The 11,191-nt window shown below is 39.4% G+C and overlaps 1 protein-coding gene across 1 annotated transcript in view; it reads left to right on the top strand.

Moving 5' to 3' along the window:
* Nucleotides 1–6,950: 6,950 nt before the first annotated feature.
* Nucleotides 6,951–11,191, top strand: part of Scn9a (sodium voltage-gated channel alpha subunit 9) — a 163,576-nt gene continuing 159,335 nt past the window's right edge. Inside the window, exon 1 of the mRNA XM_055600182.1 lies at nucleotides 6,951–7,237. The gene's annotated coding sequence lies outside the window, so the exon portion shown is untranslated. The remainder of the gene's footprint in view (nucleotides 7,238–11,191) is intronic.

The following is an 11,191-nucleotide window of genomic DNA, read 5'->3' on the forward strand; positions in this document are numbered from 1 at the left end:
GGGGGGGACTGTCTTTACTTTTAATTTCTTCTCCCAGTAATTTAAGTTTGATTATTATTTTTAAAAAAATGCAGGACATAACTTATAGGTTTTTTAATTACATAAGAATTAAATATATACCAAACTAAAACCCACAATCACAAAGACCCAAGAATTTGAAAAATCCATGATATTAAAAATGCCATTGTTGTTATTTACATCATAAAAAATTGTGTTGTGGGGTTCTTTAAATGAATAACTTCAACCTTACCAGGGAAAATGACTCCTAATGACATACTTATGTACCCGCAAATCAGTGGCTCACTCAACTCACAACAGAGAAATTTCTACTGGCAATAGATGGTAATTAACACAGAGACACACAACTTAAAAATGTGCAGAGACTGATAGACACTGGAGCACTCATTCCTAAATGAGATGACATCATCAAGTCATCAAAATCTTTCCCTCAAGGCTCAGGAATCGATGCGAATGAGGAGGTACAAAGATCGTAAGAGTCAGAGGTGATGGATGATACTCTCAGGACACAGTGTCATCCAGACACAAGACTGATATGCATATGAACCCACAGAGGCTGTGACAGCACTCACAGTACCTGTATTAGTTCAAGCCAGATGAGTTCCCAGTACTGAAAGTGGGAGCTAGACAAGGGGGTCTCACTAACCGCTAACCAAGAACAGAACACGTTTGCAATTGAAATGCAGTGGTAAAGAGAAAATCACTGTGCCTTCTATTAACCAGACTTTAAAGCAGGCCCCAGATCTATGAGTAGTTGGCCAAAACAAAATAAATTCCATGTGTTCTTTCCTATGAACTTTTTTTTGGGGGGGGGTATTTGTTTGTTTTTTGTTTTGTTTTGCTTTTTTGCTTGTTTGTTTGCTTGCTTGATTTTGTGTTGCTGGTCTTTTGTACTTGTTTTCATTTTATTTTTCATGGGTTATATTTGTTTTCCTTTTTGAAAGGGAGAAAGACAGTGAAAAAACATGTGGTTGGGTGGGTAGGGAGGTGGGAATAATCCTAGAGGAGTAGGGGGAATGGGAAGAAGCATGATCAAAACATGCTACATAAAAAAGTCTAATTCGGGATAAAAATAAATAAATTTAATACTTACTAAATATGAACTCTCAAACAAGCCCACATTCCTACATCTAAAAATTGGATCACTGGGTTTTCTGTTAGTATCCTCGGCTTAACTGAAGTCCCCAAATTCTTAAGTACTCTTGAATCACATACTGGATATATAGAAATATGAAGAACATTGTATATTCTTTCTCAAATATCTTTTGTTCTTAGAGAACATCACATAGATGATCTGGAGCTCAATACATAGACTAATGGTATCCTCGAACTTCTGATCTTCTGGCTTCCATCTGCCAAATACTAAAATTACAGGTGTGTTTTACCATGCCCAATTTCTGTAATGCTGAGGTCTGAACCCACAGATTCATGCATGCCTGACAAACATTTTACTACCTGGGCAACCCGGTCAGCCCTTGTTTCATTTTTATTTTGTTCTGTTTTCTTGTTCTCCTATCATAATGTTCATAATTTTTTTTCTATTTTTAAAAGGAGATGTGCTGCGGAATTTATTACCTTATTTCCGTAATCATATTTTTATTTTTGTTGTTTCTGGGTCTACTACTATTGGCTGATGTTTATAATGGCTTTTTATCATATTTGCTTCTCTGTACAGATGGAAAATTTTGTACATAATTGGATGCCCGTCAATGCAAATTGTACATTGTTAGATGAGTTTTAAATGTTGGATAGTATCCTAGCTCCCATGTAAGTAAATAAAAATTAGCTGGTTCTTTTTAAGACTTGCTTTTAAATTTACTGTTCAGAACATCGACTTGCAACTATCCTCACAGTAAGATAAGACCCTTCTTAGGAACTGACCCAGTATATCTCTCATTGTGGGTTCATTTTTTTTCTCCTTTAAAAAGGAGGAACATAAAACATCACCAGCCCTTTTGGGGATATGGGAATTTCTTAACTTGCTGCTTCATGTCAGATTTTGTCTTTTGCCTTGAGTATTTCTGCTATCATGTAATTTTAAACCAATCAGAACTTGCAGGGTATTGGACTCCTGATCTCGTCTGTGCTCTGCAGGCTTCCTCTTGGCTTGGAACTTCTATATGTTAAGACAAGGTCAACTTGCCCCCTACTTCATTCAGTTGCTGGTTCCATGCTTCTAAGAGTTTGTTTGGAAACTACCTTCATAGGCTGAATGGGTCCAAACATAGATTCACTTTGTTCTATTCTATGAGGAATCAATCTGAAAACTAATGATTTGTATAACCCTCTCCCTATTATTTGCCTTAAGATTTCTTCTTGCAAGAATATGGCATCAGTAACAGCATTTTTCCATCCAAAACTACTCTTCTGGAAGCACATCATAGTTATGAAAAGAATGCATGAAGGCCCCACCCATGACTGATTTTCCATGTAGGAATAATTCTCCCTGAACAATTAAAAAACATTTATACTATCTAAATATCTACCATATAAAAAACCAAAGCATATTTAATTTTTTGACAGGAGTGTTCTGGCACAAAATCCACACTATGTCAAACTAGACCACAAAACATCAGATGCTCACACAACTGGGATCCTACTTTTATTTAGTTGTTTCAATTTGTATTATTTTTTTGATTAATGCTTCAGCTTATGTTTGATATTCATCAATAAATTTTATATAAAATACTTGATGTTCTACTATGAACACCAGTGTTTGCTTTACACACACACACACACACACACACACACACACACACATATATATATATATATATATATACACTCAGAAAAAAGCAATAATTGTAATTTATGTTTTCACTCCCACAGAAGTAAATTCCCCTTTACTCCATTCTCTTTAAACAATATTGACAGTCTTCAATATAATTTAGTGTTAGAGTGATTGCCTAGAATTTTCATGATCTTATGTTCAATCTCAGTGCATGTGTGAGTACACACACACAAACACACACACTACCATGTACCAAATACTAAAATGTAAATTTTTTAAGAATTTTAATTGAGGAAAACTCAATACTACTGTATTTTAATTTTAGTAGTATTATGTAAAGGAACTCTAATTCAGAACACGGCTGTTCTGGCAAGAGATCACATCCAAAGACCTTCTAAGTCTGTGTGATCAGAGTGAAATACAAAACACACCTTTAATCCAGGAGACAGAAGCAAGCAAATCTGAGTTCAAGGTCAGCCTGGTATAGAGCAAGTTATCAGGTAAAGAAAAGTTTAGGTGATACACACCTTTAATCCCAAACAACGAAGATAAAGATAGTTTGTAGAAGAAAGCACCCAAGTTTGAAAGTGATGTCTAATTGAGAGTCAGAAAAGGTAACAAATCAGAAAAAGATTTGACAGAATAGGATATGCCCAATTCTCATGAAAAGAGAGAGGAAAGGAAAGCTACTTAAAGGGCAATGCAGAGAGAGAGAGAGACAGTTTTTCCAGGAAAGTTTTATGGAGAAAGGTTGAATGGGAGAAGAAGCTAGAAATAGCAAGCAAGAGAATGAGAAGAAACCAGGAAAAGATTGCTGGAATTAGTTCGAGGCCAAGCACAGCAATTCAGAGGCTGAGAGAAAAGCCAGGTTGAATAAGTCAGCTGGGAGAGGAGTTTGAGCAAGAGCAGCTGAGTTGAACCAGCCAGCCCAGAGGTCAGTAAGAACAAGGGTGAGCTTATTAAGCAGTAAGTCTCAGAAGCAGAAAACATTCTAGGCCTGGGTAAAATTGTATGGAAGCTAGAAGCTTCCAGGACTAGGTGTAGGGTAGCAGAAGGAGGCAGTAAGCCTCTGAGACAACAACTGAAACAGGAAAATAAGTTTCTTTTACAGTACTGTCTATTATTTTTATATTAAAACACAATATTATTCTAAAAGTACATTTACTTTCTAATTTTTCCATTATTTTATTTTGTTTTTAAATTATTACAATTTATTCACTTTGTATCCCAGCTGTAGCCCTCTCCTTCATGCCCTCCCAATTTCACCCTCCCTCCTTCTTCTTTCCCTATGCCCCTCCCTAAGACCACCTATAAGGGAGGTCCTCCTCCCCTTCCCTCTGACCCTAGCCTATCAGGTTTCATCAGGACTGGTTGCATTGTCTTCCTCTGTGGCCTTGTACAATTTCATTCCCCCCTTTTTTCATATGGCAGTATGTATGCATGATAGCCATTAATTTATTCACATTAATATCTCCTATTTTTCTAACAGAATCACAGAAGATCGGTTTTTATAATTCTTAGAAAGTTAGTGGTCATTGGTTGATGAGTCGGGTATTCTTTGCCTTTCATAACTCAAATTTAACCCCAACTTTTTCTAAAGTGGTCTCCACAGTGTCAGCATGTGGCACCGGCACTTAGTACGGGGTGGATCCTCAGCACACACTGTAATGTTCCAAATAATATTCGAGGAGATGGTCTGTATGTTTAAACAGACAAGAATCTGTACGGCTAACAAGAAAAAGTAAGAATCATACAGTATAGTCTAATAGCAATGCATTACAGAATGTTTGAAAAACAAAAAATAAATAAAGTAAATGATTGCGATTAATGTAAAGAGTGGAAAGATTAAAAAAATTAAGACAAATTATGAGTTATACTCATTGTGCCTCCATGAGAACTCTTAGAGAGCTGTTGTACCCTGGGAAGAGTGTGTGGTCTTTTTTTTTTTTTTTCAAGACAGAGGTTTCTCTGTGTAACAGTCTTGGCTGTCCTAGAACTCAATTTGTAGACCAGGCTGGCCTCAAGCTCACAGAGATCCACCTGCCTCTGCCTACCAAGTGCTGGGCTTACAGGTGTGTACCACCACACCAGGCTGGGTTTGTGCTTTTAATAGATGCTTGAAATAGAAAACTGAGAAAGAAATAGGTAACCCCCCAAAAAAGAATACGATGGAAGAAGGAATTGGTCATTTAGATCTCATTTATATTAAGCTTTCTACTCTGCAGAAGTCAGGGTTAGAAAGAATAATACAGCCCTGCAGACTGAATGCTTGAAAAAGGCATGTCTCATAAGGGAACATTAGCTCCAATGCACAGAGAACTCTTAAAACACAAGAACAAATCAACCTGACTTATGAATGGGTGTATATGGTAATGATAGGTAAGCATAAGAAAAGGGAAAGCTGTACCATGACTGAGGATATGCAAATCAAATAATATCTCTGTTTTCCACAGTATGAATGAGACGCAGCTGAAATCTGGAACACTGGCACCACCAACAGGAGCAGAGACGTTGGCAGGGACTCACAGGGATGGGTGGTGGGAATACGAAAGATATGGCCTCATTGGAACAGTTTGCCATCTTCTTACAAAATACAAATTAACGATTGTATTCATGGTATTTCCTGAAAGGAGTTGAAATCTTATGCACACACACACACACACACACACACACACACACACACACACAAATTTATGTAGTTATCGATGCTTTACTCAAAATTGCCAGAGCTGGAGAGCAATAAAAATGTGACTTGATAAACTATGGTAGATCCAGTCTGTGGAATGCTCTTCAGAGCTATAAAGAAACGATCTTTTAAGTGATGTAGCTTCATCAGTTTTAGTAAATGCAGCATGTTGGTAAAGATGTTGGTAATGAAAATATTCTATGCATGTCTGGGAACAAGAATACTTAAAAACAAACAAACAAACAACTCTCTGTGCGTTCTTCTCAGTGTTGCTGAGAACATAAAATTACTCTAAAATTAGAATTGCAAAAAAAAAAAAAAAAAAAAAAAAAAAAAAACTAGCAGTGTGACGTTGACCGTTGACGTTATCGTTTCTGTTGTAGTTGAACTCTTCCTACATCTGAAATCAACCAGGAAAAAAAGGTGACTTGTCCAGCACATGGTTCTGAGAATTACTGTCAAGTGAACTAATTCTTGAGAGAGCAATCTCAAAAATTAAAGGTTTTGTACCATTTCTAGCACCTTTTTGTCTATCAAGGGTTCAGGGTCCAAGTCCCGCTTACCTGCAACGCAGCAGGTCACACACAGTTCTGAGGCTGCAAACCATGGGTACTGACCTTAGGCTGCACTTCCACAGTAGAAGATGTGGGAGCAAGCTACAGTACAGAGCCCACTGGAGCTCACCTAGCCTGGCCTGAACTTTCTGAAAGCTGGGTCCTAATACGCGCGTGTAAACACACACACACACACACACACACATGTACGCTCACCCGAAACTCACAGTCAGTGAGGCAGATTGTGTATCCAAGTGAGTAGCCCTAAATCTGGGAAAATCTTGACTGCGTCTTCTCCCCTCCTCCTCCCCCCTCCCCCCCACCTAGACCAATCTCTACAGCTTTCAGCTTTCGGGAAACCTTCAAAAACATCTATGCATTCTTTGCCTATCTAGAAGACTACAGCCTTTGCTTTAAAAGAGCAGGAAAAGGGCACAGTCTGAGAATGGGTTTTGAGTGCCATCACCCAGCTCTACCAATAGCAAGCCTAATGGAAGCAACAGTTCTGGGTCTCAACTTCGGGCTAGGATAACGCTTCTTTGCACCCTCTACCCAGCCTCCAGCCCTCAGCCATACTTCTCCACCTTGGAGGATTTTTTTTTTTTTTCTGACTTGGCCCGTCAGGCCACATAAAGTGGCTTCTCGGAAACATTAGTAGATTGCACTGAACAGGAGGGAAGGACGGAACCAAAGGGAGGAGGGGCGAAGTGATGAAAGGGCTCTTTTAGCTGCCTGCCGCATAGGTGCACACTGGCACAATACCCCACCCAGCCTGCTGGCCGACGATGGGAGGCTGTGCGACCCCGTCCTGTCCCTTCATCTAGAGCGCAGTCCAGAAGCTGCGGCGTCCCCAGCATCACCGCGCCCAACCGCTAGGTCTCCGCCCTGCATCCTCTGCAGGGTTGGGAGGAGGAAGCGAGGGGTGGGGACCCGAGAGCCCAGGGAGTGTCAAGGAGGCCCAGCGACGCTGCTGGCTGCAGAGGGCGGGGTCGCTTCGTCCAGCATCCCAGGAACAGACTCCGCGCAGGCCTTGCGGGCGCTCCAGTTGCGACTGTTGAATTTCCAATCCTGCCCAGTGCTCTGGCTGGGCTGCGCTAGCGTGCGTATCCGTGGCTGGTAGTTGCGGGCACTCTGAGCAACAAGATTTCAAAGAAAGAAGCAAGGCAAGAAAGAAGTCTGGGGAGAGAGGAAGATTTCCCTCCTCAGCTGCACGCACCGGTGGGCATGATCGGTGGGGCCAGGTCTCAGGTCAGTGAAAGTCTTTTTTTTTTTTTTTTTTTTTTTTCCTCTCTTGCTCCTCCCTCGGGTGTGGCGGAAAGAGGACTTAAGGGTCTTCCCTGTGCTCCATTCAACTGCCACACCCACCTGTGTCCATTTTCTCAGTAATTCGGATATAGCCACCAAGTATTGCGCCACCAGTAACACAGCGGGGTTGAAAGGGGTGGGTGGTCCGTGCAGAATGAGATCCAACTATTTCAACCAGAATGCTGCCCCCCCCCCACGCCCCTGCGGCTTCTGATCCTACCGGCTCTAGGAACACGCAAAGAAAAGGTAGCGATGCTTGATAGTCTTTTATCTCTGTCTGCTCCAGTAGAAGTGTTACATGGGTCTCAGTACCAAAGCCAGCTCATGCTTCTTGACTAGCTAATAAAAACGCGTGTGCTATACAGCTTGTGTGTTCAAGGATGAATACGTAAGCCCAGCTTAGCTGACTTACCTGGGAAAGATCAGAAAAGCCTCGCATCCCAGAGAAGCCCTCACATGCAGATAAGGGACCACCCCCTTTCTCAGTTTTAGTTCATTTTAACTTTGTATGTAGTACAACTGAGTATCATGAACTCTTAGAATGAATTTCTTTCCTTTGTGCGCGCGCACACACACACACACACACACACACAATACACACACACACATATACACTCATATATATGCGATCCTAAAAGATTTATTAAACAAACAACAACAAAATATAATGCCATCTTTTTTAATCATAGCAAAAAGTTTTGCATGGCCTTTAAAAAAAAAAAATCCATCATAAACTATCTGAATCCAGTGACAATTTTCACCAGAATGAAGTTTTCTGATTTTTTTTTTCAAAGCTAATTTTAAAAAGATAAAGACCAAATTAGCATATGTTTTTACGCAAATGATGGGATTTTCGGTTGCTGAACATGAGTCGGTGTTGGGGCGCTAGTCCTTCCTACCTAGAAACAGTCTCTTTTCTAGTTCCTTTCCCTGTGCACTGGAAAACAAAACAACAACAACAAAAAAAAAAACATCTTTTTCTTTCTGTTTTGGTCATTTTCAAGCATTTAAACTAGACTTTTCATTCTTACAATTTAAAGTAAGTCGGATTTCTTTTTTAAAAATATAATTTTAAAGCTACTTCTATCTGATCTTCATGCATGAGAGTACCACGATTGTTAGACTAACTCACCCACGACAAAACGCCAGGCAAGAGTGGTGTTTGATGTAATGGAAGCTAAACCAACTGTTTTGACCATTGATGACAATTTTTTTTTTTATGGTAAAATTTTAAAACCACAGTTTTCTTTTCTTTTCTTTTTCTTTTTTTTTTTTTTTTTTTTAATCCAAAGGAGAATTTCCTTTTAGAAGTAAACCATTGTGCAGTTGGTACACAGTGACCCATTTTCACTGAGGCTTGGGTATGTATAAAGTGTGCCTGGAGATCTGTGATGCAGAGCTGGGCTTTCAGTGTACCTGCTGCTGCTAAGGAGAGAGCTGAGTCAGGTTTGGATGTCTGCCAGAAAGATCCAGAGCCTCCTTATCCTCCTCCCCAGGCCCGCAGGGAGCCGCAGGTCATCATGGGAGCTATCTACTCTCAATGCTTCTGTGTTTTTCGCTACTTGTTGCTGAGGTGATCTGGCTGCAAAGAAATTCAGGGAAGGAATCAGTGCGGGCTAGGCACTTTACTGAACACGTTCAGCTCACGTTGTCCGGAGCAAGGGAAAATCATTTTGGGTGTTTGGTAGACAATAAAATCATATTCGATCCACTCTTATTATCTTTGCACATGACTACGAAGTGTAAAAAGAACTTATGTGGCATTTTTTCTAAAATTCGTCATGATTCCATGATTAACGCAAGACGGACAGGTTTAGATGTCTCAATGCTAATAATACTTGACTTTTTGCCTAAATAGCTGAGAGAGATTTCTAATGTTTTTCCAAATGTTTATAGGTGATTCACATTTCATTCAGTGTACACATTGATATGTTTGCTCCCCTTCATGATCTCATTTACTTCTACCTGACTCTAGAAAAATCTACCAGTCTTCTCTCCCAAAAGTATCTCTATTCCATAATACTTCTCCAATGTGTCTCATCCACCTGAATGAATGTCTGTCTACACAGCACCAAGTTGGCTCATGCCAGCCTCATGATGGACTTGGACTCATACTTCAACCAAACACTTCTCTCTCCACTCCAATGATCTGCTTCTCTGTAATTTAGTCCCCATTTAAATAGTATCATGATGTCCACTGCTTCATAACTGAAAAAAAACAAAACAAAACAAAACAAAACAATTAAAATTGAACATGCTGTTACCAAGACTGAGTAACAGCAACAGCAAATGCCTTTGGCATGCTGTTTACTCTCTAATTTCTCTGACTTGTCTTTTCATTCTAACCTCTATGATACATCTTCCTTTCTTCCCTCTCTCCCTTTCCCCTTTGCTTCCTCCCTCTCCAACTCTGTGTGTGTGTGTGTGTGTGTGTGTGTGTGTTCTTACCACACTGGTATTTTGGTGTTTTAGTACCTGGAACATTAGAAGCAATATTATAATCAAAGGATATCTCAATCTCAAATACTGTTTCTGTTGCCTGTTGTCTGGTTTTTGTTTTTGTTCTTTTCTCTCTGAGTAGTTTCTTCTCAAACATATCTGAACTCAAAGATTCCTGTCTTCAGCAAATCATTTTTGACACAGTGTCAATGCACATTTCTTTTTGATCCCTTTTATTCATGATTTCAGAACTATCACTATTCCCTCTTGTAGTATTTGTTATTCTCCTCAGATATTTTGCAGAGTTGCACATTAAAATGAAAACATCTTTCCTATTGACCCAGACTAGAGCTCACATGAAGAGTAGAAGGATTGTACATATTTATGTAAATCATGGTGCATGAATATGTGGATTATTTTACAATAACATTCATCAATAATTAGAATGTATCATCTTATATTTCAAAATTGTAAGTAATCAAACATGTAGGATGTTTATAACTCTGTGCTATCACTTTGAAAAGGGGAAATATAAATATCCTGAAATGGTGCAGGAATTGATGTGTTCAAAGATAAGGAAATTATAATGTGTACTTAGAAAGGGCATGACAATAAATGGATTAAAATATTTATTAAAGAAAAGCTGGAATAACTAAACTAATACGATTTTTCTATGAGTGGAAACTCATCAGCAGTGATGACCCTATCAGACAAGTCTTTAAGGATTTCAGAATCACTGAAGTCGCTGTTTAAGATATTAAAACACCAGTGTTAATACGTACAGAGACTTGTGTGAACACAGGGCATGAGAGTCTGCTGAGATGATCCTGGAATTCCATATGATCTTTTTGTTTGCTCCAGGTCCTGGAGGAAATTATCTTACAAATACAAAGTACTTATTTAGGAAGGCTCTGAAAGAGGGGGGTGGGTCATGAAACTACATCACCAATATTGAGGTCAAGATCAGGGCTTCAACACTGATACTGCTTAATGATAGTGTGATACATAGAAAATTTTATTCAAACCCTGACTTTTTTTTATATAAAATAGGACTCTATCTCCTCTACATTTCAAGACTCCCTTCAAATTATTAAGTACCTAAGGGCTGGAGTGATGGCTCAGTGGTTAAGACAACTTGCTGCTCTTGTACAGGACTCTTGTTCAGTTCCAGCACCTACATGGAGGCTCATAGCTTTCAGTAACTCCAGTTCTAGGGACTCTGGTGCCCTGTTCTGGCCTCTAACGGCACTACAAATACATAGTTCAACACATGCATGTAGGCAAAATGTTGCACATATAAATTAAAGCTAAATGGTTTTTTTAAATAAAATAAGCAAACACGTTTCAGTGTTAGTACTTTGCTGTGAATTTACTTAGCTTTTTGGTTGAGTGACTGACTAGCTTTGGTTAGTGTGTGTGTGTGTGTGTGTGTGTGTGTGTGTGTGTGTGTGTGTGTGT

The sequence above is a fragment of the Psammomys obesus genome, unplaced genomic scaffold (genome assembly GCF_907164565.1).
Source record: "Psammomys obesus unplaced genomic scaffold, mPsaObe1.curated_primary_1811, whole genome shotgun sequence".
Classification (NCBI taxonomy): Eukaryota; Metazoa; Chordata; class Mammalia; order Rodentia; family Muridae; genus Psammomys; species Psammomys obesus.